Raw genomic sequence first — 24,935 nt, forward strand, 5'->3', positions numbered from 1 at the left:
ACTTAATTTACAAACAGTACAAGTGTTCCCATAACATTCTTAAGCCTACGTCGGAAAGATCTGCCTTACGCCGGGTTCACGTAAATCCCACTGCACATTCCTATTCTTTGCGTGCAGTCGGCTGCTACTGGTGTTGCTAGTTGTGACTTCTGATAACAGATGCCGTAGCAATCAGTTCATGGAGTGATTTGTATGTTTTGCGATAGTCTGTCTCTGACAAGCAAGCACAGGTGACATAGGTGCGAACGCAGGAAGCTTGCAGCCCCTCGCTGCCTGCAGACACCGAGCAGCCACACTAGGAGGGCGGCCTAAGCCGTAGGCGAAATGTGCTCATTCGCTTTGGGGCGACGTCGAACTATAAATGAGGCTGTCACTAGCGTGAGCGTTGCGTAAGCGTCGTGTAAAGTCGTAAAAGTCGGCTGCATGGGCGAGTGCCATGTTTGGGGAGCGTTTCGTAGTTTGCGCAGTGCAATGGAGACGTGGAAACTTGTTGTGGCCCAGTGTTTTGCAGTTGGACGACAAGAGTGGTACACAGTAGCAAAGAGCGAGGCACTGAGTTTGCATGAACAGTGGAGTGCAGAATGGGGCTCGAGATGTGCTTGTTACCTCAGGTGCTGTGTGATTGTCGACAAGGAGTGAAAACGGAGCAATTTGTGACCCCCCTTTCAATTTAAGACGTTAAAAACAGACGGAATTTGCATTCGTAATGCCAGAGCATCGAAACTACTTGGAACTCTTGTGTATATGAACGTGTCCGCGCCTTTGTACTCTGGTCCCTTCAGCGCTACAAACCAACCAAGCATCGTGTCCGTGCACATCAGAGTCTCAAGGAATGGAGAATAGCGCAGTTTGGTTGCGGATGGGGGCGTAGCTCAGTTGGTAGAGCGTTCGCTTTGCATGTGAAAGGTCCCGGGTTCAAGCCCCGGCGCCTCCATGTTTTGTGGTCAGTGGATGCCAAGTGTTGATCGCGGCGAACCTAAAAGCACGCAAGATGTTGCAAAGCCAGCGTCACAGACTTGTATGATGCATACTGACGTAAGGAGAGCAAGATGTATGTGTGGGGACCGGCTGTCATCGAGTGCAGGTCTGTCTTAGGTATCACGGCTTAACGTCATTGAAGTCTAGAGAGTGGACAACACGTTCGTCTTACTCAGAGCGGTGTCCGAATTCTATTTTCGACGTGATGCGTGCCACTTCCATTGTGGCCAACTACGATTCAATACAGAATGCACGAAACCTGAAAGACACCCTCACAGATACATAGAGAGTAGTGTTTGTCTGCAGAATAATGGGAGTGCAAGCGTCTGTTACATTGATATTGCTGTATGTAGCACAATTTATCATGGAGGGGGCGTAGCTCAGATGGTAGAGCGCTCGCTTAGCATGCGAGAGGTACTGGGATCGATACCCAGCGCCTCCAGAATTTTTAACACCCCTACATGCGCACCTTGCCATGCAAGTGGAGTAATTCACAGCCAGCAGATGTGTCTAGGCAGATACAAGAGAACGATTAGCATCCACAATTGGCAAGCGAGCTGTTATTCGTGCGCAGGAAGCACCCTCCTCCAACTCCTACACTTAATTTACAAACAGTACAAGTGTTCCCATAACATTCTTAAGCCTACGTCGGAAAGATCTGCCTTACGCCGGGTTCACGTAAATCCCACTGCACATTCCTATTCTTTGCGTGCAGTCGGCTGATACTGGTGTTGCTAGTTGTGACTTCTGATAACAGATGCCGTAGCAATCAGTTCATGGAGTGATTTGTATGTTTTGCGATAGTCTGTCTCTGACAAGCAAGCACAGGTGACATAGGTGCGAACGCAGGAAGCTTGCAGCCCCTCGCTGCCTGCAGACACCGAGCAGCCACACTAGGAGGGCGGCCTAAGCCGTAGGCGAAATGTGCTCATTCGCTTTGGGGCGACGTCGAACTATAAATGAGGCTGTCACTAGCGTGAGCGTCGTGTAAAGTCGTAAAAGTCGGCTGCATGGGCGAGTGCCATGTTTGGGGAGCGTTTCGTAGTTTGCGCAGTGCAATGGAGACGTGGAAACTTGTTGTGGCCCAGTGTTTTGCAGTTGGACGACAAGAGTGGTACACAGTAGCAAAGAGCGAGGCACTGAGTTTGCATGAACAGTGGAGTGCAGAATGGGGCTCGAGATGTGCTTGTTACCTCAGGTGCTGTGTGATTGTCGACAAGGAGTGAAAACGGAGCAATTTGTGACCCCCCTTTCAATTTAAGACGTTAAAAACAGACGGAATTTGCATTCGTAATGCCAGAGCATCGAAACTACTTGGAACTCTTGTGTATATGAACGTGTCCGCGCCTTTGTACTCTGGTCCCTTCAGCGCTACAAACCAACCAAGCATCGTGTCCGTGCACATCAGAGTCTCAAGGAATGGAGAATAGCGCAGTTTGGTTGCGGATCGGGGCGTAGCTCAGTTGGTAGAGCGTTCGCTTTGCATGTGGAAGGTCCCGGGTTCAAGCCCCGGCGCCTCCATGTTTTGTGGTCAGTGGATGCCAAGTGTTGATCGCGGCGAACCTAAAAGCACGCAAGATGTTGCAAAGCCAGCGTCACAGACTTGTATGATGCATACTGACGTAAGGAGAGCAAGATGTATGTGTGGGGACTGGCTGTCATCGAGTGCAGGTCTGTCTTAGGTATCACGGCTTAACGTCATTGAAGTCTAGAGAGTGGACAACACGTTCGTCTTACTCAGAGCGGTGTCCGAATTCTATTTTCGACGTGATGCGTGCCACTTCCATTGTGGCCAACTACGATTCAATACAGAATGCACGAAACCTGAAAGACACCCTCACAGATACATAGAGAGTAGTGTTTGTCTGCGGAATAATGGGAGTGCAAGCGTCTGTGACATTGATATTGCTGTATGTAGCACAATTTATCATGGAGGGGGCGTAGCTCAGATGGTAGAGCGCTCGCTTAGCATGCGAGAGGTACTGGGATCGATACCCAGCGCCTCCAGAATTTTTAACACCCCTACATGCGCACCTTGCCATGCAAGTGGAGTAATTCACAGCCAGCAGATGTGTCTAGGCAGATACAAGAGAACGATTAGCATCCACAATTGGCAAGCGAGCTGTTATTCGTGCGCAGGAAGCACCCTCCTCCAACTCCTACACTTAATTTACAAACAGTACAAGTGTTCCCATAACATTCTTAAGCCTACGTCGGAAAGATCTGCCTTACGCCGGGTTCACGTAAATCCCACTGCACATTCCTATTCTTTGCGTGCAGTCGGCTGCTACTGGTGTTGCTAGTTGTGACTTCTGATAACAGATGCCGTAGCAATCAGTTCATGGAGTGATTTGTATGTTTTGCGATAGTCTGTCTCTGACAAGCAAGCACAGGTGACATAGGTGCGAACGCAGGAAGCTTGCAGCCCCTCGCTGCCTGCAGACACCGAGCAGCCACACTAGGAGGGCGGCCTAAGCCGTAGGCGAAATGTGCTCATTCGCTTTGGGGCGACGTCGAACTATAAATGAGGCTGTCACTAGCGTGAGCGTCGTGTAAAGTCGTAAAAGTCGGCTGCATGGGCGAGTGCCATGTTTGGGGAGCGTTTCGTAGTTTGCGCAGTGCAATGGAGACGTGGAAACTTGTTGTGGCCCAGTGTTTTGCAGTTGGACGACAAGAGTGGTACACAGTAGCAAAGAGCGAGGCACTGAGTTTGCATGAACAGTGGAGTGCAGAATGGGGCTCGAGATGTGCTTGTTACCTCAGGTGCTGTGTGATTGTCGACAAGGAGTGAAAACGGAGCAATTTGTGACCCCCCTTTCAATTTAAGACGTTAAAAACAGACGGAATTTGCATTCGTAATGCCAGAGCATCGAAACTACTTGGAACTCTTGTGTATATGAACGTGTCCGCGCCTTTGTACTCTGGTCCCTTCAGCGCTACAAACCAACCAAGCATCGTGTCCGTGCACATCAGAGTCTCAAGGAATGGAGAATAGCGCAGTTTGGTTGCGGATGGGGGCGTAGCTCAGTTGGTAGAGCGTTCGCTTTGCATGTGAAAGGTCCCGGGTTCAAGCTCCGGCGCCTCCATGTTTTGTGGTCAGTGGATGCCAAGTGTTGATCGCGGCGAACCTAAAAGCACGCAAGATGTTGCAAAGCCAGCGTCACAGACTTGTATGATGCATACTGACGTAAGGAGAGCAAGATGTATGTGTGGGGACCGGCTGTCATCGAGTGCAGGTCTGTCTTAGGTATCACGGCTTAACGTCATTGAAGTCTAGAGAGTGGACAACACGTTCGTCTTACTCAGAGCGGTGTCCGAATTCTATTTTCGACGTGATGCGTGCCACTTCCATTGTGGCCAACTACGATTCAATACAGAATGCACGAAACCTGAAAGACACCCTCACAGATACATAGAGAGTAGTGTTTGTCTGCGGAATAATGGGAGTGCAAGCGTCTGTGACATTGATATTGCTGTATGTAGCACAATTTATCATGGAGGGGGCGTAGCTCAGATGGTAGAGCGCTCGCTTAGCATGCGAGAGGTACTGGGATCGATACCCAGCGCCTCCAGAATTTTTAACACCCCTACATGCGCACCTTGCCATGCAAGTGGAGTAATTCACAGCCAGCAGATGTGTCTAGGCAGATACAAGAGAACGATTAGCATCCACAATTGGCAAGCGAGCTGTTATTCGTGCGCAGGAAGCACCCTCCTCCAACTCCTACACTTAATTTACAAACAGTACAAGTGTTCCCATAACATTCTTAAGCCTACGTCGGAAAGATCTGCCTTACGCCGGGTTCACGTAAATCCCACTGCACATTCCTATTCTTTGCGTGCAGTCGGCTGCTACTGGTGTTGCTAGTTGTGACTTCTGATAACAGATGCCGTAGCAATCAGTTCATGGAGTGATTTGTATGTTTTGCGATAGTCTGTCTCTGACAAGCAAGCACAGGTGACATAGGTGCGAACGCAGGAAGCTTGCAGCCCCTCGCTGCCTGCAGACACCGAGCAGCCACACTAGGAGGGCGGCCTAAGCCGTAGGCGAAATGTGCTCATTCGCTTTGGGGCGACGTCGAACTATAAATGAGGCTGTCACTAGCGTGAGCGTTGCGTAAGCGTCGTGTAAAGTCGTAAAAGTCGGCTGCATGGGCGAGTGCCATGTTTGGGGAGCGTTTCGTAGTTTGCGCAGTGCAATGGAGACGTGGAAACTTGTTGTGGCCCAGTGTTTTGCAGTTGGACGACAAGAGTGGTACACAGTAGCAAAGAGCGAGGCACTGAGTTTGCATGAACAGTGGAGTGCAGAATGGGGCTCGAGATGTGCTTGTTACCTCAGGTGCTGTGTGATTGTCGACAAGGAGTGAAAACGGAGCAATTTGTGACCCCCCTTTCAATTTAAGACGTTAAAAACTGACGGAATTTGCATTCGTAATGCCAGAGCATCGAAACTACTTGGAACTCTTGTGTATATGAACGTGTCCGCGCCTTTGTACTCTGGTCCCTTCAGCGCTACAAACCAACCAAGCATCGTGTCCGTGCACATCAGAGTCTCAAGGAATGGAGAATAGCGCAGTTTGGTTGCGGATGGGGGCGTAGCTCAGTTGGTAGAGCGTTCGCTTTGCATGTGAAAGGTCCCGGGTTCAAGCCCCGGCGCCTCCATGTTTTGTGGTCAGTGGATGCCAAGTGTTGATCGCGGCGAACCTAAAAGCACGCAAGATGTTGCAAAGCCAGCGTCACAGACTTGTATGATGCATACTGACGTAAGGAGAGCAAGATGTATGTGTGGGGACCGGCTGTCATCGAGTGCAGGTCTGTCTTAGGTATCACGGCTTAACGTCATTGAAGTCTAGAGAGTGGACAACACGTTCGTCTTACTCAGAGCGGTGTCCGAATTCTATTTTCGACGTGATGCGTGCCACTTCCATTGTGGCCAACTACGATTCAATACAGAATGCACGAAACCTGAAAGACACCCTCACAGATACATAGAGAGTAGTGTTTGTCTGCGGAATAATGGGAGTGCAAGCGTCTGTGACATTGATATTGCTGTATGTAGCACAATTTATCACGGAGGGGGCGTAGCTCAGATGGTAGAGCGCTCGCTTAGCATGCGAGAGGTACTGGGATCGATACCCAGCGCCTCCAGAATTTTTAACACCCCTACATGCGCACCTTGCCATGCAAGTGGAGTAATTCACAGCCAGCAGATGTGTCTAGGCAGATACAAGAGAACGATTAGCATCCACAATTGGCAAGCGAGCTGTTATTCGTGCGCAGGAAGCACCCTCCTCCAACTCCTACACTTAATTTACAAACAGTACAAGTGTTCCCATAACATTCTTAAGCCTACGTCGGAAAGATCTGCCTTACGCCGGGTTCACGTAAATCCCACTGCACATTCCTATTCTTTGCGTGCAGTCGGCTGATACTGGTGTTGCTAGTTGTGACTTCTGATAACAGATGCCGTAGCAATCAGTTCATGGAGTGATTTGTATGTTTTGCGATAGTCTGTCTCTGACAAGCAAGCACAGGTGACATAGGTGCGAACGCAGGAAGCTTGCAGCCCCTCGCTGCCTGCAGACACCGAGCAGCCACACTAGGAGGGCGGCCTAAGCCGTAGGCGAAATGTGCTCATTCGCTTTGGGGCGACGTCGAACTATAAATGAGGCTGTCACTAGCGTGAGCGTTGCGTAAGCGTCGTGTAAAGTCGTAAAAGTCGGCTGCATGGGCGAGTGCCATGTTTGGGGAGCGTTTCGTAGTTTGCGCAGTTCAATGGAGACGTGGAAACTTGTTGTGGCCCAGTGTTTTGCAGTTGGACGACAAGAGTGGTACACAGTAGCAAAGAGCGAGGCACTGAGTTTGCATGAACAGTGGAGTGCAGAATGGGGCTCGAGATGTGCTTGTTACCTCAGGTGCTGTGTGATTGTCGACAAGGAGTGAAAACGGAGCAATTTGTGACCCCCCTTTCAATTTAAGACGTTAAAAACAGACGGAATTTGCATTCGTAATACCAGAGCATCGAAACTACTTGGAACTCTTGTGTATATGAACGTGTCCGCGCCTTTGTACTCTGGTCCCTTCAGCGCTACAAACCAACCAAGCATCGTGTCCGTGCACATCAGAGTCTCAAGGAATGGAGAATAGCGCAGTTTGGTCGCGGATGTGGGCGTAGCTCAGTTGGTAGAGCGTTCGCTTTGCATGTGAAAGGTCCCGGGTTCAAGCCCCGGCGCCTCCATGTTTTGTGGTCAGTGGATGCCAAGTGTTGATCGCGGCGAACCTAAAAGCACGCAAGATGTTGCAAAGCCAGCGTCACAGACTTGTATGATGCATACTGACGTAAGGAGAGCAAGATGTATGTGTGGGGACCGGCTGTCATCGAGTGCAGGTCTGTCTTAGGTATCACGGCTTAACGTCATTGAAGTCTAGAGAGTGGACAACACGTTCGTCTTACTCAGAGCGGTGTCCGAATTCTATTTTCGACGTGATGCGTGCCACTTCCATTGTGGCCAACTACGATTCAATACAGAATGCACGAAACCTGAAAGACACCCTCACAGATACATAGAGAGTAGTGTTTGTCTGCGGAATAATGGGAGTGCAAGCGTCTGTTACATTGATATTGCTGTATGTAGCACAATTTATCATGGAGGGGGCGTAGCTCAGATGGTAGAGCGCTCGCTTAGCATGCGAGAGGTACTGGGATCGATACCCAGCGCCTCCAGAATTTTTAACACCCCTACATGCGCACCTTGCCATGCAAGTGGAGTAATTCACAGCCAGCAGATGTGTCTAGGCAGATACAAGAGAACGATTAGCATCCACAATTGGCAAGCGAGCTGTTATTCGTGCGCAGGAAGCACCCTCCTCCAACTCCTACACTTAATTTACAAACAGTACAAGTGTTCCCATAACATTCTTAAGCCTACGTCGGAAAGATCTGCCTTACGCCGGGTTCACGTAAATCCCACTGCACATTCCTATTCTTTGCGTGCAGTCGGCTGCTACTGGTGTTGCTAGTTGTGACTTCTGATAACAGATGCCGTAGCAATCAGTTCATGGAGTGATTTGTATGTTTTGCGATAGTCTGTCTCTGACAAGCAAGCACAGGTGACATAGGTGCGAACGCAGGAAGCTTGCAGCCCCTCGCTGCCTGCAGACACCGAGCAGCCACACTAGGAGGGCGGCCTAAGCCGTAGGCGAAATGTGCTCATTCGCTTTGGGGCGACGTCGAACTATAAATGAGGCTGTCACTAGCGTGAGCGTGAGCGTTGCGTGAGCGTCGTGTAAAGTCGTAAAAGTCGGCTGCATGGGCGAGTGCCATGTTTGGGGAGCGTTTCGTAGTTTGCGCAGTGCAATGGAGACGTGGAAACTTGTTGTGGCCCAGTGTTTTGCAGTTGGACGACAAGAGTGGTACACAGTAGCAAAGAGCGAGGCACTGAGTTTGCATGAACAGTGGAGTGCAGAATGGGGCTCGAGATGTGCTTGTTACCTCAGGTGCTGTGTGATTGTCGACAAGGAGTGAAAACGGAGCAATTTGTGACCCCCCTTTCAATTTAAGACGTTAGAAACAGACGGAATTTGCATTCGTAATACCAGAGCATCGAAACTACTTGGAACTCTTGTGTATATGAACGTGTCCGCGCCTTTGTACTCTGGTCCCTTCAGCGCTACAAACCAACCAAGCATCGTGTCCGTGCACATCAGAGTCTCAAGGAATGGAGAATAGCGCAGTTTGGTCGCGGATGGGGGCGTAGCTCAGTTGGTATAGCGTTCGCTTTGCATGTGAAAGGTCCCGGGTTCAAGCCCCGGCGCCTCCATGTTTTGTGGTCAGTGGATGCCAAGTGTTGATCGCGGCGAACCTAAAAGCACGCAAGATGTTGCAAAGCCAGCGTCACAGACTTGTATGATGCATACTGACGTAAGGAGAGCAAGATGTATGTGTGGGGACCGGCTGTCATCGAGTGCAGGTCTGTCTTAGGTATCACGGCTTAACGTCATTGAAGTCTAGAGAGTGGACAACACGTTCGTCTTACTCAGAGCGGTGTCCGAATTCTATTTTCGACGTGATGCGTGCCACTTCCATTGTGGCCAACTACGATTCAATACAGAATGCACGAAACCTGAAAGACACCCTCACAGATACATAGAGAGTAGTGTTTGTCTGCGGAATAATGGGAGTGCAAGCGTCTGTGACATTGATATTGCTGTATGTAGCACAATTTATCATGGAGGGGGCGTAGCTCAGATGGTAGAGCGCTCGCTTAGCATGCGAGAGGTACTGGGATCGATACCCAGCGCCTCCAGAATTTTTAACACCCCTACATGCGCACCTTGCCATGCAAGTGGAGTAATTCACAGCCAGCAGATGTGTCTAGGCAGATACAAGAGAACGATTAGCATCCACAATTGGCAAGCGAGCTGTTATTCGTGCGCAGGAAGCACCCTCCTCCAACTCCTACACTTAATTTACAAACAGTACAAGTGTTCCCATAACATTCTTAAGCCTACGTCGGAAAGATCTGCCTTACGCCAGGTTCACGTAAATCCCACTGCACATTCCTATTCTTTGCGTGCAGTCGGCTGCTACTGGTGTTAGCAACACCAGTAGCAGCCGACTGCACGCAAAGAATAGGAATGTGCAGTGGGATTTACGTGAACCTGGCGTGACTTCTGATAACAGATGCCGTAGCAATCAGTTCATGGAGTGATTTGTATGTTTTGCGATAGTCTGTCTCTGACAAGCAAGCACAGGTGACATAGGTGCGAACGCAGGAAGCTTGCAGCCCCTCGCTGCCTGCAGACACCGAGCAGCCACACTAGGAGGGCGGCCTAAGCCGTAGGCGAAATGTGCTCATTCGCTTTGGGGCGACGTCGAACTATAAATGAGGCTGTCACTAGCGTGAGCGTGAGCGTTGCGTGAGCGTCGTGTAAAGTCGTAAAAGTCGGCTGCATGGGCGAGTGCCATGTTTGGGGAGCGTTTCGTAGTTTGCGCAGTGCAATGGAGACGTGGAAACTTGTTGTGGCCCAGTGTTTTGCAGTTGGACGACAAGAGTGGTACACAGTAGCAAAGAGCGAGGCACTGAGTTTGCATGAACAGTGGAGTGCAGAATGGGGCTCGAGATGTGCTTGTTACCTCAGGTGCTGTGTAATTGTCGACAAGGAGTGAAAACGGAGCAATTTGTGACCCCCCTTTCAATTTAAGACGTTAAAAACAGACGGAATTTGCATTCGTAATACCAGAGCATCGAAACTACTTGGAACTCTTGTGTATATGAACGTGTCCGCGCCTTTGTACTCTGGTCCCTTCAGCGCTACAAACCAACCAAGCATCGTGTCCGTGCACATCAGAGTCTCAAGGAATGGAGAATAGCGCAGTTTGGTCGCGGGTGGGGGCGTAGCTCAGTTGGTAGAGCGTTCGCTTTGCATGTGAAAGGTCCCGGGTTCAAGCCCCGGCGCCTCCATGTTTTGTGGTCAGTGGATGCCAAGTGTTGATCGCGGCGAACCTAAAAGCACGCAAGATGTTGCAAAGCCAGCGTCACAGACTTGTATGATGCATACTGACGTAAGGAGAGCAAGATGTATGTGTGGGGACCGGCTGTCATCGAGTGCAGGTCTGTCTTAGGTATCACGGCTTAACGTCATTGAAGTCTAGAGAGTGGACAACACGTTCGTCTTACTCAGAGCGGTGTCCGAATTCTATTTTCGACGTGATGCGTGCCACTTCCATTGTGGCCAACTACGATTCAATACAGAATGCACGAAACCTGAAAGACACCCTCACAGATACATAGAGAGTAGTGTTTGTCTGCGGAATAATGGGAGTGCAAGCGTTTGTGACATTGATATTGCTGTATGTAGCACAATTTATCATGGAGGGGGCGTAGCTCAGATGGTAGAGCGCTCGCTTAGCATGCGAGAGGTACTGGGATCGATACCCAGCGCCTCCAGAGTTTTTAACACCCCTACATGCGCACCTTGCCATGCAAGTGGAGTAATTCACAGCCAGCAGATGTGTCTAGGCAGATACAAGAGAACGATTAGCATCCACAATTGGCAAGCGAGCTGTTATTCGTGCGCAGGAAGCACCCTCCTCCAACTCCTACACTTAATTTACAAACAGTACAAGTGTTCCCATAACATTCTTAAGCCTACGTCGGAAAGATCTGCCTTACGCCAGGTTCACGTAAATCCCACTGCACATTCCTATTCTTTGCGTGCAGTCGGCTGCTACTGGTGTTGCTAGTTGTGACTTCTGATAACAGATGCCGTAGCAATCAGTTCATGGAGTGATTTGTATGTTTTGCGATAGTCTGTCTCTGACAAGCAAGCACAGGTGACATAGGTGCGAACGCAGGAAGCTTGCAGCCCCTCGCTGCCTGCAGACACCGAGCAGCCACACTAGGAGGGCGGCCTAAGCCGTAGGCGAAATGTGCTCATTCGCTTTGGGGCGACGTCGAACTATAAATGAGGCTGTCACTAGCGTGAGCGTCGTGTAAAGTCGTAAAAGTCGGCTGCATGGGCGAGTGCCATGTTTGGGGAGCGTTTCGTAGTTTGCGCAGTGCAATGGAGACGTGGAAACTTGTTGTGGCCCAGTGTTTTGCAGTTGGACGACAAGAGTGGTACACAGTAGCAAAGAGCGAGGCACTGAGTTTGCATGAACAGTGGAGTGCAGAATGGGGCTCGAGATGTGCTTGTTACCTCAGGTGCTGTGTGATTGTCGACAAGGAGTGAAAACGGAGCAATTTGTGACCCCCCTTTCAATTTAAGACGTTAAAAACAGACGGAATTTGCATTCGTAATACCAGAGCATCGAAACTACTTGGAACTCTTGTGTATATGAACGTGTCCGCGCCTTTGTACTCTGGTCCCTTCAGCGCTACAAACCAACCAAGCATCGTGTCCGTGCACATCAGAGTCTCAAGGACTGGAGAATAGCGCAGTTTGGTCGCGGATGGGGGCGTAGCTCAGTTGGTAGAGCGTTCGCTTTGCATGTGAAAGGTCCCGGGTTCAAGCCCCGGCGCCTCCATGTTTTGTGGTCAGTGGATGCCAAGTGTTGATCGCGGCGAACCTAAAAGCACGCAAGATGTTGCAAAGCCAGCGTCACAGACTTGTATGATGCATACTGACGTAAGGAGAGCAAGATGTATGTGTGGGGACCGGCTGTCATCGAGTGCAGGTCTGTCTTAGGTATCACGGCTTAACGTCATTGAAGTCTAGAGAGTGGACAACACGTTCGTCTTACTCAGAGCGGTGTCCGAATTCTATTTTCGACGTGATGCGTGCCACTTCCATTGTGGCCAACTACGATTCAATACAGAATGCACGAAACCTGAAAGACACCCTCACAGATACATAGAGAGTAGTGTTTGTCTGCGGAATAATGGGAGTGCAAGCGTCTGTGACATTGATATTGCTGTATGTAGCACAATTTATCATGGAGGGGGCGTAGCTCAGATGGTAGAGCGCTCGCTTAGCATGCGAGAGGTACTGGGATCGATACCCAGCGCCTCCAGAATTTTTAACACCCCTACATGCGCACCTTGCCATGCAAGTGGAGTAATTCACAGCCAGCAGATGTGTCTAGGCAGATACAAGAGAACGATTAGCATCCACAATTGGCAAGCGTGCTGTTATTCGTGCGCAGGAAGCACCCTCCTCCAACTCCTACACTTAATTTACAAACAGTACAAGTGTTCCCATAAGATTCTTAAGCCTACGTCGGAAAGATCTGCCTTACGCCGGGTTCACGTAAATCCCACTGCACATTCCTATTCTTTGCGTGCAGTCGGCTGCTACTGGTGTTGCTAGTTGTGACTTCTGATAACAGATGCCGTAGCAATCAGTTCATGGAGTGATTTGTATGTTTTGCGATAGTCTGTCTCTGACAAGCAAGCACAGGTGACATAGGTGCGAACGCAGGAAGCTTGCAGCCCCTCGCTGCCTGCAGACACCGAGCAGCCACACTAGGAGGGCGGCCTAAGCCGTAGGCGAAATGTGCTCATTCGCTTTGGGGCGACGTCGAACTATAAATGAGGCTGTCACTAGCGTGAGCGTCGTGTAAAGTCGTAAAAGTCGGCTGCATGGGCGAGTGCCATGTTTGGGGAGCGTTTCGTAGTTTGCGCAGTGCAATGGAGACGTGGAAACTTGTTGTGGCCCAGTGTTTTGCAGTTGGACGACAAGAGTGGTACACAGTAGCAAAGAGCGAGGCACTGAGTTTGCATGAACAGTGGAGTGCAGAATGGGGCTCGAGATGTGCTTGTTACCTCAGGTGCTGTGTGATTGTCGACAAGGAGTGAAAACGGAGCAATTTGTGACCCCCCTTTCAATTTAAGACGTTAGAAACAGACGGAATTTGCATTCGTAATACCAGAGCATCGAAACTACTTGGAACTCTTGTGTATATGAACGTGTCCGCGCCTTTGTACTCTGGTCCCTTCAGCGCTACAAACCAACCAAGCATCGTGTCCGTGCACATCAGAGTCTCAAGGAATGGAGAATAGCGCAGTGTGGTCGCGGATGGGGGCGTAGCTCAGTTGGTAGAGCGTTCGCTTTGCATGTGAAAGGTCCTGGGTTCAAGCCCCGGCGCCTCCATGTTTTGTGGTCAGTGGATGCCAAGTGTTGATCGCGGCGAACCTAAAAGCACGCAAGATGTTGCAAAGCCAGCGTCACAGACTTGTATGATGCATACTGACGTAAGGAGAGCAAGATGTATGTGTGGGGACCGGCTGTCATCGAGTGCAGGTCTGTCTTAGGTATCACGGCTTAACGTCATTGAAGTCTAGAGAGTGGACAACACGTTCGTCTTACTCAGAGCGGTGTCCGAATTCTATTTTCGACGTGATGCGTGCCACTTCCATTGTGGCCAACTACGATTCAATACAGAATGCACGAAACCTGAAAGACACCCTCACAGATACATAGAGAGTAGTGTTTGTCTGCGGAATAATGGGAGTGCAAGCGTCTGTGACATTGATATTGCTGTATGTAGCACAATTTATCATGGAGGGGGCGTAGCTCAGATGGTAGAGCGCTCGCTTAGCATGCGAGAGGTACTGGGATCGATACCCAGCGCCTCCAGAATTTTTAACACCCCTACATGCGCACCTTGCCATGCAAGTGGAGTAATTCACAGCCAGCAGATGTGTCTAGGCAGATACAAGAGAACGATTAGCATCCACAATTGGCAAGCGTGCTGTTATTCGTGCGCAGGAAGCACCCTCCTCCAACTCCTACACTTAATTTACAAACAGTACAAGTGTTCCCATAACATTCTTAAGCCTACGTCGGAAAGATCTGCCTTACGCCGGGTTCACGTAAATCCCACTGCACATTCCTATTCTTTGCGTGCAGTCGGCTGCTACTGGTGTTGCTAGTTGTGACTTCTGATAACAGATGCCGTAGCAATCAGTTCATGGAGTGATTTGTATGTTTTGCGATAGTCTGTCTCTGACAAGCAAGCACAGGTGACATAGGTGCGAACGCAGGAAGCTTGCAGCCCCTCGCTGCCTGCAGACACCGAGCAGCCACACTAGGAGGGCGGCCTAAGCCGTAGGCGAAATGTGCTCATTCGCTTTGGGGCGACGTCGAACTATAAATGAGGCTGTCACTAGCGTGAGCGTCGTGTAAAGTCGTAAAAGTCGGCTGCATGGGCGAGTGCCATGTTTGGGGAGCGTTTCGTAGTTTGCGCAGTGCAATGGAGACGTGGAAACTTGTTGTGGCCCAGTGTTTTGCAGTTGGACGACAAGAGTGGTACACAGTAGCAAAGAGCGAGGCACTGAGTTTGCATGAACAGTGGAGTGCAGAATGGGGCTCGAGATGTGCTTGTTACCTCAGGTGCTGTGTGATTGTCGACAAGGAGTGAAAACGGAGCAATTTGTGACCCCCCTTTCAATTTAAGACGTTAAAAACAGACGGAATTTGCATTCGTAATACCAGAGCATCGAAACTACTTGGAACTCTTGTGTATATGAACGTGTCCGCGCCTTTGTACTCTGGTCCCTTCAGCGCTACAAACCAACCAAGCATCGTGTCCGTGCACATCAGAGTCTCAAGGAATGGAGAATAGCGCAGTTTGGTCGCGGATGGGGGCGTAGCTCAGTTGGTAGAGCGTTCGCTTTGCATGTGAAAGGTCCCGGGTTCAAGCCCCGGCGCCTCCATGTTTTGTGGTCAGTGGATGCCAAGTGTTGATCGCGGCGAACCTAAAAGCACGCAAGATGTTGCAAAGCCAGCGTCACAGACTTGTATGATGCATACTGACGTAAGGAGAGCAAGATGTATGTGTGGGGACCGGCTGTCATCGAGTGCAGGTCTGTCTTAGGTATCACGGCTTAACGTCATTGAAGTCTAGAGAGTGGACAACACGTTCGTCTTACTCAGAGCGGTGTCCGAATTCTATTTTCGACGTGATGCGTGCCACTTCCATTGTGGCCAACTACGATTCAATACAGAATGCACGAAACCTGAAAGACACCCTCACAGATACATAGAGAGTAGTGTTTGTCTGCGGAATAATGGGAGTGCAAGCGTCTGTGACATTGATATTGCTGTATGTAGCACAATTTATCATGGAGGGGGCGTAGCTCAGATGGTAGAGCGCTCGCTTAGCATGCGAGAGGTACTGGGATCGATACCCAGCGCCTCCAGAGTTTTTAACACCCCTACATGCGCACCTTGCCATGCAAGTGGAGTAATTCACAGCCAGCAGATGTGTCTAGGCAGATACAAGAGAACGATTAGCATCCACAATTGGCAAGCGAGCTGTTATTCGTGCGCAGGAAGCACCCTCCTCCAACTCCTACACTTAATTTACAAACAGTACAAGTGTTCCCATAACATTCTTAAGCCTACGTCGGAAAGATCTGCCTTACGCCAGGTTCACGTAAATCCCACTGCACATTCCTATTCTTTGCGTGCAGTCGGCTGCTACTGGTGTTGCTAGTTGTGACTTCTGATAACAGATGCCGTAGCAATCAGTTCATGGAGTGATTTGTATGTTTTGCGATAGTCTGTCTCTGACAAGCAAGCACAGGTGACATAGGTGCGAACGCAGGAAGCTTGCAGCCCCTCGCTGCCTGCAGACACCGAGCAGCCACACTAGGAGGGCGGCCTAACCCGTAGGCGAAATGTGCTCATTCGCTTTGGGGCGACGTCGAACTATAAATGAGGCTGTCACTAGCGTGAGCGTCGTGTAAAGTCGTAAAAGTCGGCTGCATGGGCGAGTGCCATGTTTGGGGTGCGTTTCGTAGTTTGCGCCGTGCAATGGAGACGTGGAAACTTGTTGTGGCCCAGTGTTTTGCAGTTGGACGACAAGAGTGGTACACAGTAGCAAAGAGCGAGGCACTGAGTTTGCATGAACAGTGGAGTGTAGAATGGGGCTCGAGATGTGCTTGTTACCTCAGGTGCTGTGTGATTGTCGACAAGGAGTGAAAACGGAGCAATTTGTGACCCCCCTTTCAATTTAAGACGTTAAAAACAGACGGAATTTGCATTCGTAATACCAGAGCATCGAAACTACTTGGAACTCTTGTGTATATGAACGTGTCCGCGGCTTTGTACTCTGGTCCCCTCAGCGCTACAAACCAACCAAGCATCGTGTCCGTGCACATCAGAGTCTCAAGGAATGGAGAATAGCGCAGTTTGGTCGCGGATGGGGGCGTAGCTCAGTTGGTAGAGCGTTCGCTTTGCATGTGAAAGGTCCCGGGTTCAAGCCCCGGCGCCTCCATGTTTTGTGGTCAGTGGATGCCAAGTGTTGATCGCGGCGAACCTAAAAGCACGCAAGATGTTGCAAAGCCAGCGTCACAGACTTGTATGATGCATACTGACGTAAGGAGAGCAAGATGTATGTGTGGGGACCGGCTGTCATCGAGTGCAGGTCTGTCTTAGGTATCACGGCTTAACGTCATTGAAGTCTAGAGAGTGGACAACACGTTCGTCTTACTCAGAGCGGTGTCCGAATTCTATTTTCGACGTGATGCGTGCCACTTCCATTGTGGCCAACTACGATTCAATACAGAATGCACGAAACCTGAAAGACACCCTCACAGATACATAGAGAGTAGTGTTTGTCTGCGGAATAATGGGAGTGCAAGCGTCTGTGACATTGATATTGCTGTATGTAGCACAATTTATCATGGAGGGGGCGTAGCTCAGATGGTAGAGCGCTCGCTTAGCATGCGAGAGGTACTGGGATCGATACCCAGCGCCTCCAGAATTTTTAACACCCCTACATGCGCACCTTGCCATGCAAGTGGAGTAATTCACAGCCAGCAGATGTGTCTAGGCAGATACAAGAGAACGATTAGCATCCACAATTGGCAAGCGAGCTGTTATTCGTGCGCAGGAAGCACCCTCCTCCAACTCCTACACTTAATTTACAAACAGTACAAGTGTTCCCATAACATTCTTAAGCCTACGTCGGAAAGATCTGCCTTACGCCAGGTTCACGTAAATCCCACTGCACATTCCTATTCTTTGCGTGCAGTCGGCTGCTACTGGTGTTGCTAGTTGTGACTTCTGATAACAGATGCCGTAGCAATCAGTTCATGGAGTGATTTGTATGTTTTGCGATAGTCTGTCTCTGACAAGCAAGCACAGGTGACATAGGTGCGAACGCAGGAAGCTTGCAGCCCCTCGCTGCCTGCAGACACCGAGCAGCCACACTAGGAGGGCGGCCTAAGCCGTAGGCGAAATGTGCTCATTCGCTTTGGGGCGACGTCGAACTATAAATGAGGCTGTCACTAGCGTGAGCGTCGTGTAAAGTCGTAAAAGTCGGCTGCATGGGCGAGTGCCATGTTTGGGGAGCGTTTCGTAGTTTGCGCAGTGCAATGGAGACGTGGAAACTTGTTGTGGCCCAGTGTTTTGCAGTTGGACGACAAGAGTGGTACACAGTAGCAAAGAGCGAGGCACTGAGTTTGCATGAACAGTGGAGTGCAGAATGGGGCTCGAGATGTGCTTGTTACCTCAGGTGCTGTGTGATTGTCGACAAGGAGTGAAAACGGAGCAATTTGTGACCCCCCTTTCAATTTAAGACGTTAAAAACAGACGGAATTTGCATTCGTAATACCAGAGCATCGAAACTACTTGGAACTCTTGTGTATATGAACGTGTCCGCGCCTTTGTACTCTGGTCCCTTCAGCGCTACAAACCAACCAAGCATCGTGTCCGTGCACATCAGAGTCTCAAGGAATGGAGAATAGCGCAGTTTGGTCGCGGATGGGGGCGTAGCTCAGTTGGTAGAGCGTTCGCTTTGCATGTGAAAGGTCCCGGGTTCAAGCCCCGGCGCCTCCATGTTTTGTGGTCAGTGGATGCCAAGTGTTGATCGCGGCGAACCTAAAAGCACGCAAGATGTTGCAAAGCCAGCGTCACAGACTTGTATGATGCATACTGACGTAAGGAGAGCAAGATGTATGTGTGGGGACCGGCTGTCATCGAGTGCAGGTCTGTCTTAGGTATCACGGCTTAACGTCATTGAAGTCTAGAGAGTGGACAACACGTTCGTCTTACTCAGAGCGGTGTCCGAATTCTATTTTCGACGTGATGCGTGCCACTTCCATTGTGGCCAACTACGATTCAATACAGAATGCACGAAACCTGAAAGACACCCTCACAGATACATAGAGAGTAGTGTTTGTCTGCGGAATAATGGGAGTGCAAGCGTCTGTGACATTGATATTGCTGTATGTAGCACAATGTATCATGGAGGGGGCGTAGCTCAGATGGTAGAGCGCTCGCTTAGCATGCGAGAGGTACTGGGATCGATACCCAGCGCCTCCAGAATTTTTAACACCCCTACATGCGCACCTTGCCATGCAAGTGGAGTAATTCACAGCCAGCAGATGTGTCTAGGCAGATACAAGAGAACGATTAGCATCCACAATTGGCAAGCGAGCTGTTATTCGTGCGCAGGAGCACCCTCCTCCAACTCCTACACTTAATTTACAAACAGTACAAGTGTTCCCATAACATTCTTAAGCCTACGTCGGAAAGATCTGCCTTACGCCAGGTTCACGTAAATCCCACTGCACATTCCTATTCTTTGCGTGCAGTCGGCTGCTACTGGTGTTGCTAGTTGTGACTTCTGATAACAGATGCCGTAGCAATCAGTTCATGGAGTGATTTGTATGTTTTGCGATAGTCTGTCTCTGACAAGCAAGCACAGGTGACATAGGTGCGAACGCAGGAAGCTTGCAGCCCCTCGCTGCCTGCAGACACCGAGCAGCCACACTAGGAGGGCGGCCTAAGCCGTAGGCGAAATGTGCTCATTCGCTTTGGGGCGACGTCGAACTATAAATGAGGCTGTCACTAGCGTGAGCGTCGTGTAAAGTCGTAAAAGTCGGCTGCATGGGCGAGTGCCATGTTTGGGGAGCGTTTCGTAGTTTGCGCAGTGCAATGGAGACGTGGAAACTTGTTGTGGCCCAGTGTTTTGCAGTTGGACGACAAGAGTGGTACACAGTAGCAAAGAGCGAGGCACTGAGTTTGCATGAACAGTGGAGTGTAGAATGGGGCTCGAGATGTGCTTGTTACCTCAGGTGCTGTGTGATTGTCGACAAGGAGTGAAAACGGAGCAATTTGTGACCCCCCTTTCAATTTAAGACGTTAAAAACAGACGGAATTTGCATTCGTAATACCAGAGCATCGAAACTACTTGGAACTCTTGTGTATATGAACGTGTCCGCGCCTTTGTACTCTGGTCCCTTCAGCGCTACAAACCAACCAAGCATCGTGTCCGTGCACATCAGAGTCTCAAGGAATGGAGAATAGCGCAGTTTGGTCGCGGATGGGGGCGTAGCTCAGTTGGTAGAGCGTTCGCTTTGCATGTGAAAGGTCCCGGGTTCAAGCCCCGGCGCCTCCATGTTTTGTGGTCAGTGGATGCCAAGTGTTGATCGCGGCGAACCTAAAAGCACGCAAGATGTTGCAAAGCCAGCGTCACAGACTTGTATGATGCATACTGACGTAAGGAGAGCAAGATGTATGTGTGGGGACCGGCTGTCATCGAGTGCAGGTCTGTCTTAGGTATCACGGCTTAACGTCATTGAAGTCTAGAGAGTGGACAACACGTTCGTCTTACTCAGAGCGGTGTCCGAATTCTATTTTCGACGTGATGCGTGCCACTTCCATTGTGGCCAACTACGATTCAATACAGAATGCACGAAACCTGAAAGACACCCTCACAGATACATAGAGAGTAGTGTTTGTCTGCGGAATAATGGGAGTGCAAGCGTCTGTGACATTGATATTGCTGTATGTAGCACAATTTATCATGGAGGGGGCGTAGCTCAGATGGTAGAGCGCTCGCTTAGCATGCGAGAGGTACTGGGATCGATACCCAGCGCCTCCAGAATTTTTAACACCCCTACATGCGCACCTTGCCATGCAAGTGGAGTAATTCACAGCCAGCAGATGTGTCTAGGCAGATACAAGAGAACGATTAGCATCCACAATTGGCAAGCGAGCTGTTATTCGTGCGCAGGAAGCACCCTCCTCCAACTCCTACACTTAATTTACAAACAGTACAAGTGTTCCCATAACATTCTTAAGCCTACGTCGGAAAGATCTGCCTTACGCCAGGTTCACGTAAATCCCACTGCACATTCCTATTCTTTGCGTGCAGTCGGCTGCTACTGGTGTTGCTAGTTGTGACTTCTGATAACAGATGCCGTAGCAATCAGTTCATGGAGTGATTTGTATGTTTTGCGATAGTCTGTCTCTGACAAGCAAGCACAGGTGACATAGGTGCGAACGCAGGAAGCTTGCAGCCCCTCGCTGCCTGCAGACACCGAGCAGCCACACTAGGAGGGCGGCCTAAGCCGTAGGCGAAATGTGCTCATTCGCTTTGGGGCGACGTCGAACTATAAATGAGGCTGTCACTAGCGTGAGCGTCGTGTAAAGTCGTAAAAGTCGGCTGCATGGGCGAGTGCCATGTTTGGGGAGCGTTTCGTAGTTTGCGCAGTGCAATGGAGACGTGGAAACTTGTTGTGGCCCAGTGTTTTGCAGTTGGACGACAAGAGTGGTACACAGTAGCAAAGAGCGAGGCACTAAGTTTGCATGAACAGTGGAGTGCAGAATGGGGCTCGAGATGTGCTTGTTACCTCAGGTGCTGTGTGATTGTCGACAAGGAGTGAAAACGGAGCAATTTGTGACCCCCCTTTCAATTTAAGACGTTAAAAACAGACGGAATTTGCATTCGTAATACCAGAGCATCGAAACTACTTGGAACTCTTGTGTATATGAACGTGTCCGCGCCTTTGTACTCTGGTCCCTTCAGCGCTACAAACCAACCAAGCATCGTGTCCGTGCACATCAGAGTCTCAAGGAATGGAGAATAGCGCAGTTTGGTCGCGGATGGGGGCGTAGCTCAGTTGGTAGAGCGTTCGCTTTGCATGTGAAAGGTCCCGGGTTCAAGCCCCGGCGCCTCCATGTTTTGTGGTCAGTGGATGCCAAGTGTTGATCGCGGCGAACCTAAAAGCACGCAAGATGTTGCAAAGCCAGCGTCACAGACTTGTATGATGCATACTGACGTAAGGAGAGCAAGATGTATGTGTGGGGACCGGCTGTCATCGAGTGCAGGTCTGTCTTAGGTATCACGGCTTAACGTCATTGAAGTCTAGAGAGTGGACAACACGTTCGTCTTACTCAGAGCGGTGTCCGAATTCTATTTTCGACGTGATGCGTGCCACTTCCATTGTGGCCAACTACGATTCAATACAGAATGCACGAAACCTGAAAGACACCCTCACAGATACATAGAGAGTAGTGTTTGTCTGCGGAATAATGGGAGTGCAAGCGTCTGTGACATTGATATTGCTGTATGTAGCACAATTTATCATGGAGGGGGCGTAGCTCAGATGGTAGAGCGCTCGCTTAGCATGCGAGAGGTACTGGGATCGATACCCAGCGCCTCCAGAGTTTTTAACACCCCTACATGCGCACCTTGCCATGCAAGTGGAGTAATTCACAGCCAGCAGATGTGTCTAGGCAGATACAAGAGAACGATTAGCATCCACAATTGGCAAGCGAGCTGTTATTCGTGCGCAGGAAGCACCCTCCTCCAACTCCTACACTTAATTTACAAACAGTACAAGTGTTCCCATAACATTCTTAAGCCTACGTCGGAAAGATCTGCCTTACGCCAGGTTCACGTAAATCCCACTGCACATTCCTATTCTTTGCGTGCAGTCGGCTGCTACTGGTGTTGCTAGTTGTGACTTCTGATAACAGATGCCGTAGCAATCAGTTCATGGAGTGATTTGTATGTTTTGCGATAGTCTGTCTCTGACAAGCAAGCACAGGTGACATAGGTGCGAACGCAGGAAGCTTGCAGCCCCTCGCTGCCTGCAGACACCGAGCAGCCACACTAGGAGGGCGGCCTAAGCCGTAGGCGAAATGTGCTCATTCGCTTTGGGGCGACGTCGAACTATAAATGAGGCTGTCACTAGCGTGAGCGTCGTGTAAAGTCGTAAAAGTCGGCTGCATGGGCGAGTGCCATGTTTGGGGAGCGTTTCGTAGTTTGCGCAGTGCAATGGAGACGTGGAAACTTGTTGTGGCCCAGTGTTTTGCAGTTGGACGACAAGAGTGGTACACAGTAGCAAAGAGCGAGGCACTGAGTTTGCATGAACAGTGGAGTGCAGAATGGGGCTCGAGATGTGCTTGTTACCTCAGGTGCTGTGTGATTGTCGACAAGGAGTGAAAACGGAGCAATTTGTGACCCCCCTTTCAATTTAAGACGTTAAAAACAGACGGAATTTGCATTCGTAATACCAGAGCATCGAAACTACTTGGAACTCTTGTGTATATGAACGTGTCCGCGCCTTTGTACTCTGGTCCCTTCAACGCTACAAACCAACCAAGCATCGTGTCCGTGCACATCAGAGTCTCAAGGAATGGAGAATAGCGCAGTTTGGTCGCGGATGGGGGCGTAGCTCAGTTGGTAGAGCGTTCGCTTTGCATGTGAAAGGTCCCGGGTTCAAGCCCCGGCGCCTCCATGTTTTGTGGTCAGTGGATGCCAAGTGTTGATCGCGGCGAACCTAAAAGCACGCAAGATGTTGCAAAGCCAGCGTCACAGACTTGTATGATGCATACTGACGTAAGGAGAGCAAGATGTATGTGTGGGGACCGGCTGTCATCGAGTGCAGGTCTGTCTTAGGTATCACGGCTTAACGTCATTGAAGTCTAGAGAGTGGACAACACGATCGTCTTACTCAGAGCGGTGTCCGAATTCTATTTTCGACGTGATGCGTGCCACTTCCATTGTGGCCAACTACGATTCAATACAGAATGCACGAAACCTGAAAGACACCCTCACAGATACATAGAGAGTAGTGTTTGTCTGCGGAATAATGGGAGTGCAAGCGTCTGTGACATTGATATTGCTGTATGTAGCACAATTTATCATGGAGGGGGCGTAGCTCAGATGGTAGAGCGCTCGCTTAGCATGCGAGAGGTACTGGGATCGATACCCAGCGCCTCCAGAATTTTTAACACCCCTACATGCGCACCTTGCCATGCAAGTGGAGTAATTCACAGCCAGCAGATGTGTCTAGGCAGATACAAGAGAACGATTAGCATCCACAATTGGCAAGCGAGCTGTTATTCGTGCGCAGGAAGCACCCTCCTCCAACTCCTACACTTAATTTACAAACAGTACAAGTGTTCCCATAACATTCTTAAGCCTACGTCGGAAAGATCTGCCTTACGCCAGGTTCACGTAAATCCCACTGCACATTCCTATTCTTTGCGTGCAGTCGGCTGCTACTGGTGTTGCTAGTTGTGACTTCTGATAACAGATGCCGTAGCAATCAGTTCATGGAGTGATTTGTATGTTTTGCGATAGTCTGTCTCTGACAAGCAAGCACAGGTGACATAGGTGCGAACGCAGGAAGCTTGCAGCCCCTCGCTGCCTGCAGACACCGAGCAGCCACACTAGAAGGGCGGCCTAAGCCGTAGGCGAAATGTGCTCATTCGCTTTGGGGCGACGTCGAACTATAAATGAGGCTGTCACTAGCGTGAGCGTCGTGTAAAGTCGTAAAAGTCGGCTGCATGGGCGAGTGCCATGTTTGGGGAGCGTTTCGTAGTTTGCGCAGTGCAATGGAGACGTGGAAACTTGTTGTGGCCCAGTGTTTTGCAGTTGGACGACAAGAGTGGTACACAGTAGCAAAGAGCGAGGCACTGAGTTTGCATGAACAGTGGAGTGTAGAATGGGGCTCGAGATGTGCTTGTTACCTCAGGTGCTGTGTGATTGTCGACAAGGAGTGAAAACGGAGCAATTTGTGACCCCCCTTTCAATTTAAGACGTTAAAAACAGACGGAATTTGCATTCGTAATACCAGAGCATCGAAACTACTTGGAACTCTTGTGTATATGAACGTGTCCGCGCCTTTGTACTCTGGTCCCTTCAGCGCTACAAACCAACCAAGCATCGTGTCCGTGCACATCAGAGTCCAAAGGAATGGAGAATAGCGCAGTTTGGTCGCGGATGGGGGCGTAGCTCAGTGGGTAGAGCGTTCGCTTTGCATGTGAAAGGTCCCGGGTTCAAGCCCCGGCGCCTCCATGTTTTGTGGTCAGTGGATGCCAAGTGTTGATCGCGGCGAACCTAAAAGCACGCAAGATGTTGCAAAGCCAGCGTCACAGACTTGTATGATGCATACTGACGTAAGGAGAGCAAGATGTATGTGTGGGGACCGGCTGTCATCGAGTGCAGGTCTGTCTTAGGTATCACGGCTTAACGTCATTGAAGTCTAGAGAGTGGACAACACGTTCGTCTTACTCAGAGCGGTGTCCGAATTCTATTTTCGACGTGATGCGTGCCACTTCCATTGTGGCCAACTACGATTCAATACAGAATGCACGAAACCTGAAAGACACCCTCACAGATACATAGAGAGTAGTGTTTGTCTGCGGAATAATGGGAGTGCAAGCGTCTGTGACATTGATATTGCTGTATGTAGCACAATTTATCA

At 50.0% G+C, this 24,935-nt stretch overlaps 30 non-coding genes across 30 annotated transcripts; all 30 read left to right on the forward strand.

Moving 5' to 3' along the window:
* The first annotated feature begins 861 nt into the window (after positions 1 to 861).
* Positions 862 to 934, forward strand: Trnaa-ugc (transfer RNA alanine (anticodon UGC)). The gene has a single exon. It is a non-coding gene; the product is annotated as a tRNA-Ala (tRNA).
* A 413-nt stretch (positions 935 to 1,347) lies between these two features.
* On the forward strand, positions 1,348 to 1,420 carry Trnaa-agc (transfer RNA alanine (anticodon AGC)). The gene has a single exon. It is a non-coding gene; the product is annotated as a tRNA-Ala (tRNA).
* A 1,492-nt stretch (positions 1,421 to 2,912) lies between these two features.
* On the forward strand, positions 2,913 to 2,985 carry Trnaa-agc (transfer RNA alanine (anticodon AGC)). Its single transcript has one exon. It is a non-coding gene; the product is annotated as a tRNA-Ala (tRNA).
* Positions 2,986 to 3,991: 1,006 nt separating this feature from the next.
* Positions 3,992 to 4,064, forward strand: Trnaa-ugc (transfer RNA alanine (anticodon UGC)). The gene has a single exon. It is a non-coding gene; the product is annotated as a tRNA-Ala (tRNA).
* A 413-nt stretch (positions 4,065 to 4,477) lies between these two features.
* On the forward strand, positions 4,478 to 4,550 carry Trnaa-agc (transfer RNA alanine (anticodon AGC)). The gene has a single exon. It is a non-coding gene; the product is annotated as a tRNA-Ala (tRNA).
* A 1,017-nt stretch (positions 4,551 to 5,567) lies between these two features.
* On the forward strand, positions 5,568 to 5,640 carry Trnaa-ugc (transfer RNA alanine (anticodon UGC)). Its single transcript has one exon. It is a non-coding gene; the product is annotated as a tRNA-Ala (tRNA).
* A 413-nt stretch (positions 5,641 to 6,053) lies between these two features.
* Positions 6,054 to 6,126, forward strand: Trnaa-agc (transfer RNA alanine (anticodon AGC)). Its single transcript has one exon. It is a non-coding gene; the product is annotated as a tRNA-Ala (tRNA).
* Positions 6,127 to 7,143: 1,017 nt separating this feature from the next.
* Trnaa-ugc (transfer RNA alanine (anticodon UGC)) lies at positions 7,144 to 7,216 on the forward strand. Its single transcript has one exon. It is a non-coding gene; the product is annotated as a tRNA-Ala (tRNA).
* Positions 7,217 to 7,629: 413 nt separating this feature from the next.
* Positions 7,630 to 7,702, forward strand: Trnaa-agc (transfer RNA alanine (anticodon AGC)). The gene has a single exon. It is a non-coding gene; the product is annotated as a tRNA-Ala (tRNA).
* A 1,023-nt stretch (positions 7,703 to 8,725) lies between these two features.
* On the forward strand, positions 8,726 to 8,798 carry Trnaa-ugc (transfer RNA alanine (anticodon UGC)). Its single transcript has one exon. It is a non-coding gene; the product is annotated as a tRNA-Ala (tRNA).
* A 413-nt stretch (positions 8,799 to 9,211) lies between these two features.
* Trnaa-agc (transfer RNA alanine (anticodon AGC)) lies at positions 9,212 to 9,284 on the forward strand. The gene has a single exon. It is a non-coding gene; the product is annotated as a tRNA-Ala (tRNA).
* A 1,085-nt stretch (positions 9,285 to 10,369) lies between these two features.
* Trnaa-ugc (transfer RNA alanine (anticodon UGC)) lies at positions 10,370 to 10,442 on the forward strand. Its single transcript has one exon. It is a non-coding gene; the product is annotated as a tRNA-Ala (tRNA).
* Positions 10,443 to 10,855: 413 nt separating this feature from the next.
* Positions 10,856 to 10,928, forward strand: Trnaa-agc (transfer RNA alanine (anticodon AGC)). The gene has a single exon. It is a non-coding gene; the product is annotated as a tRNA-Ala (tRNA).
* Positions 10,929 to 11,934: 1,006 nt separating this feature from the next.
* Positions 11,935 to 12,007, forward strand: Trnaa-ugc (transfer RNA alanine (anticodon UGC)). Its single transcript has one exon. It is a non-coding gene; the product is annotated as a tRNA-Ala (tRNA).
* A 413-nt stretch (positions 12,008 to 12,420) lies between these two features.
* Positions 12,421 to 12,493, forward strand: Trnaa-agc (transfer RNA alanine (anticodon AGC)). Its single transcript has one exon. It is a non-coding gene; the product is annotated as a tRNA-Ala (tRNA).
* Positions 12,494 to 13,499: 1,006 nt separating this feature from the next.
* On the forward strand, positions 13,500 to 13,572 carry Trnaa-ugc (transfer RNA alanine (anticodon UGC)). The gene has a single exon. It is a non-coding gene; the product is annotated as a tRNA-Ala (tRNA).
* Positions 13,573 to 13,985: 413 nt separating this feature from the next.
* Positions 13,986 to 14,058, forward strand: Trnaa-agc (transfer RNA alanine (anticodon AGC)). Its single transcript has one exon. It is a non-coding gene; the product is annotated as a tRNA-Ala (tRNA).
* A 1,006-nt stretch (positions 14,059 to 15,064) lies between these two features.
* On the forward strand, positions 15,065 to 15,137 carry Trnaa-ugc (transfer RNA alanine (anticodon UGC)). Its single transcript has one exon. It is a non-coding gene; the product is annotated as a tRNA-Ala (tRNA).
* Positions 15,138 to 15,550: 413 nt separating this feature from the next.
* On the forward strand, positions 15,551 to 15,623 carry Trnaa-agc (transfer RNA alanine (anticodon AGC)). The gene has a single exon. It is a non-coding gene; the product is annotated as a tRNA-Ala (tRNA).
* A 1,006-nt stretch (positions 15,624 to 16,629) lies between these two features.
* Trnaa-ugc (transfer RNA alanine (anticodon UGC)) lies at positions 16,630 to 16,702 on the forward strand. Its single transcript has one exon. It is a non-coding gene; the product is annotated as a tRNA-Ala (tRNA).
* A 413-nt stretch (positions 16,703 to 17,115) lies between these two features.
* Positions 17,116 to 17,188, forward strand: Trnaa-agc (transfer RNA alanine (anticodon AGC)). Its single transcript has one exon. It is a non-coding gene; the product is annotated as a tRNA-Ala (tRNA).
* A 1,006-nt stretch (positions 17,189 to 18,194) lies between these two features.
* On the forward strand, positions 18,195 to 18,267 carry Trnaa-ugc (transfer RNA alanine (anticodon UGC)). Its single transcript has one exon. It is a non-coding gene; the product is annotated as a tRNA-Ala (tRNA).
* A 413-nt stretch (positions 18,268 to 18,680) lies between these two features.
* Trnaa-agc (transfer RNA alanine (anticodon AGC)) lies at positions 18,681 to 18,753 on the forward strand. The gene has a single exon. It is a non-coding gene; the product is annotated as a tRNA-Ala (tRNA).
* A 1,005-nt stretch (positions 18,754 to 19,758) lies between these two features.
* Positions 19,759 to 19,831, forward strand: Trnaa-ugc (transfer RNA alanine (anticodon UGC)). Its single transcript has one exon. It is a non-coding gene; the product is annotated as a tRNA-Ala (tRNA).
* Positions 19,832 to 20,244: 413 nt separating this feature from the next.
* Trnaa-agc (transfer RNA alanine (anticodon AGC)) lies at positions 20,245 to 20,317 on the forward strand. Its single transcript has one exon. It is a non-coding gene; the product is annotated as a tRNA-Ala (tRNA).
* A 1,006-nt stretch (positions 20,318 to 21,323) lies between these two features.
* On the forward strand, positions 21,324 to 21,396 carry Trnaa-ugc (transfer RNA alanine (anticodon UGC)). Its single transcript has one exon. It is a non-coding gene; the product is annotated as a tRNA-Ala (tRNA).
* A 413-nt stretch (positions 21,397 to 21,809) lies between these two features.
* Trnaa-agc (transfer RNA alanine (anticodon AGC)) lies at positions 21,810 to 21,882 on the forward strand. The gene has a single exon. It is a non-coding gene; the product is annotated as a tRNA-Ala (tRNA).
* Positions 21,883 to 22,888: 1,006 nt separating this feature from the next.
* Positions 22,889 to 22,961, forward strand: Trnaa-ugc (transfer RNA alanine (anticodon UGC)). The gene has a single exon. It is a non-coding gene; the product is annotated as a tRNA-Ala (tRNA).
* Positions 22,962 to 23,374: 413 nt separating this feature from the next.
* On the forward strand, positions 23,375 to 23,447 carry Trnaa-agc (transfer RNA alanine (anticodon AGC)). Its single transcript has one exon. It is a non-coding gene; the product is annotated as a tRNA-Ala (tRNA).
* Positions 23,448 to 24,453: 1,006 nt separating this feature from the next.
* On the forward strand, positions 24,454 to 24,526 carry Trnaa-ugc (transfer RNA alanine (anticodon UGC)). The gene has a single exon. It is a non-coding gene; the product is annotated as a tRNA-Ala (tRNA).
* Positions 24,527 to 24,935: the final 409 nt, after the last annotated feature.

This window comes from Schistocerca gregaria, chromosome 6, assembly GCF_023897955.1.
Source record: "Schistocerca gregaria isolate iqSchGreg1 chromosome 6, iqSchGreg1.2, whole genome shotgun sequence".
NCBI classification, from domain to species: Eukaryota; Metazoa; Arthropoda; class Insecta; order Orthoptera; family Acrididae; genus Schistocerca; species Schistocerca gregaria.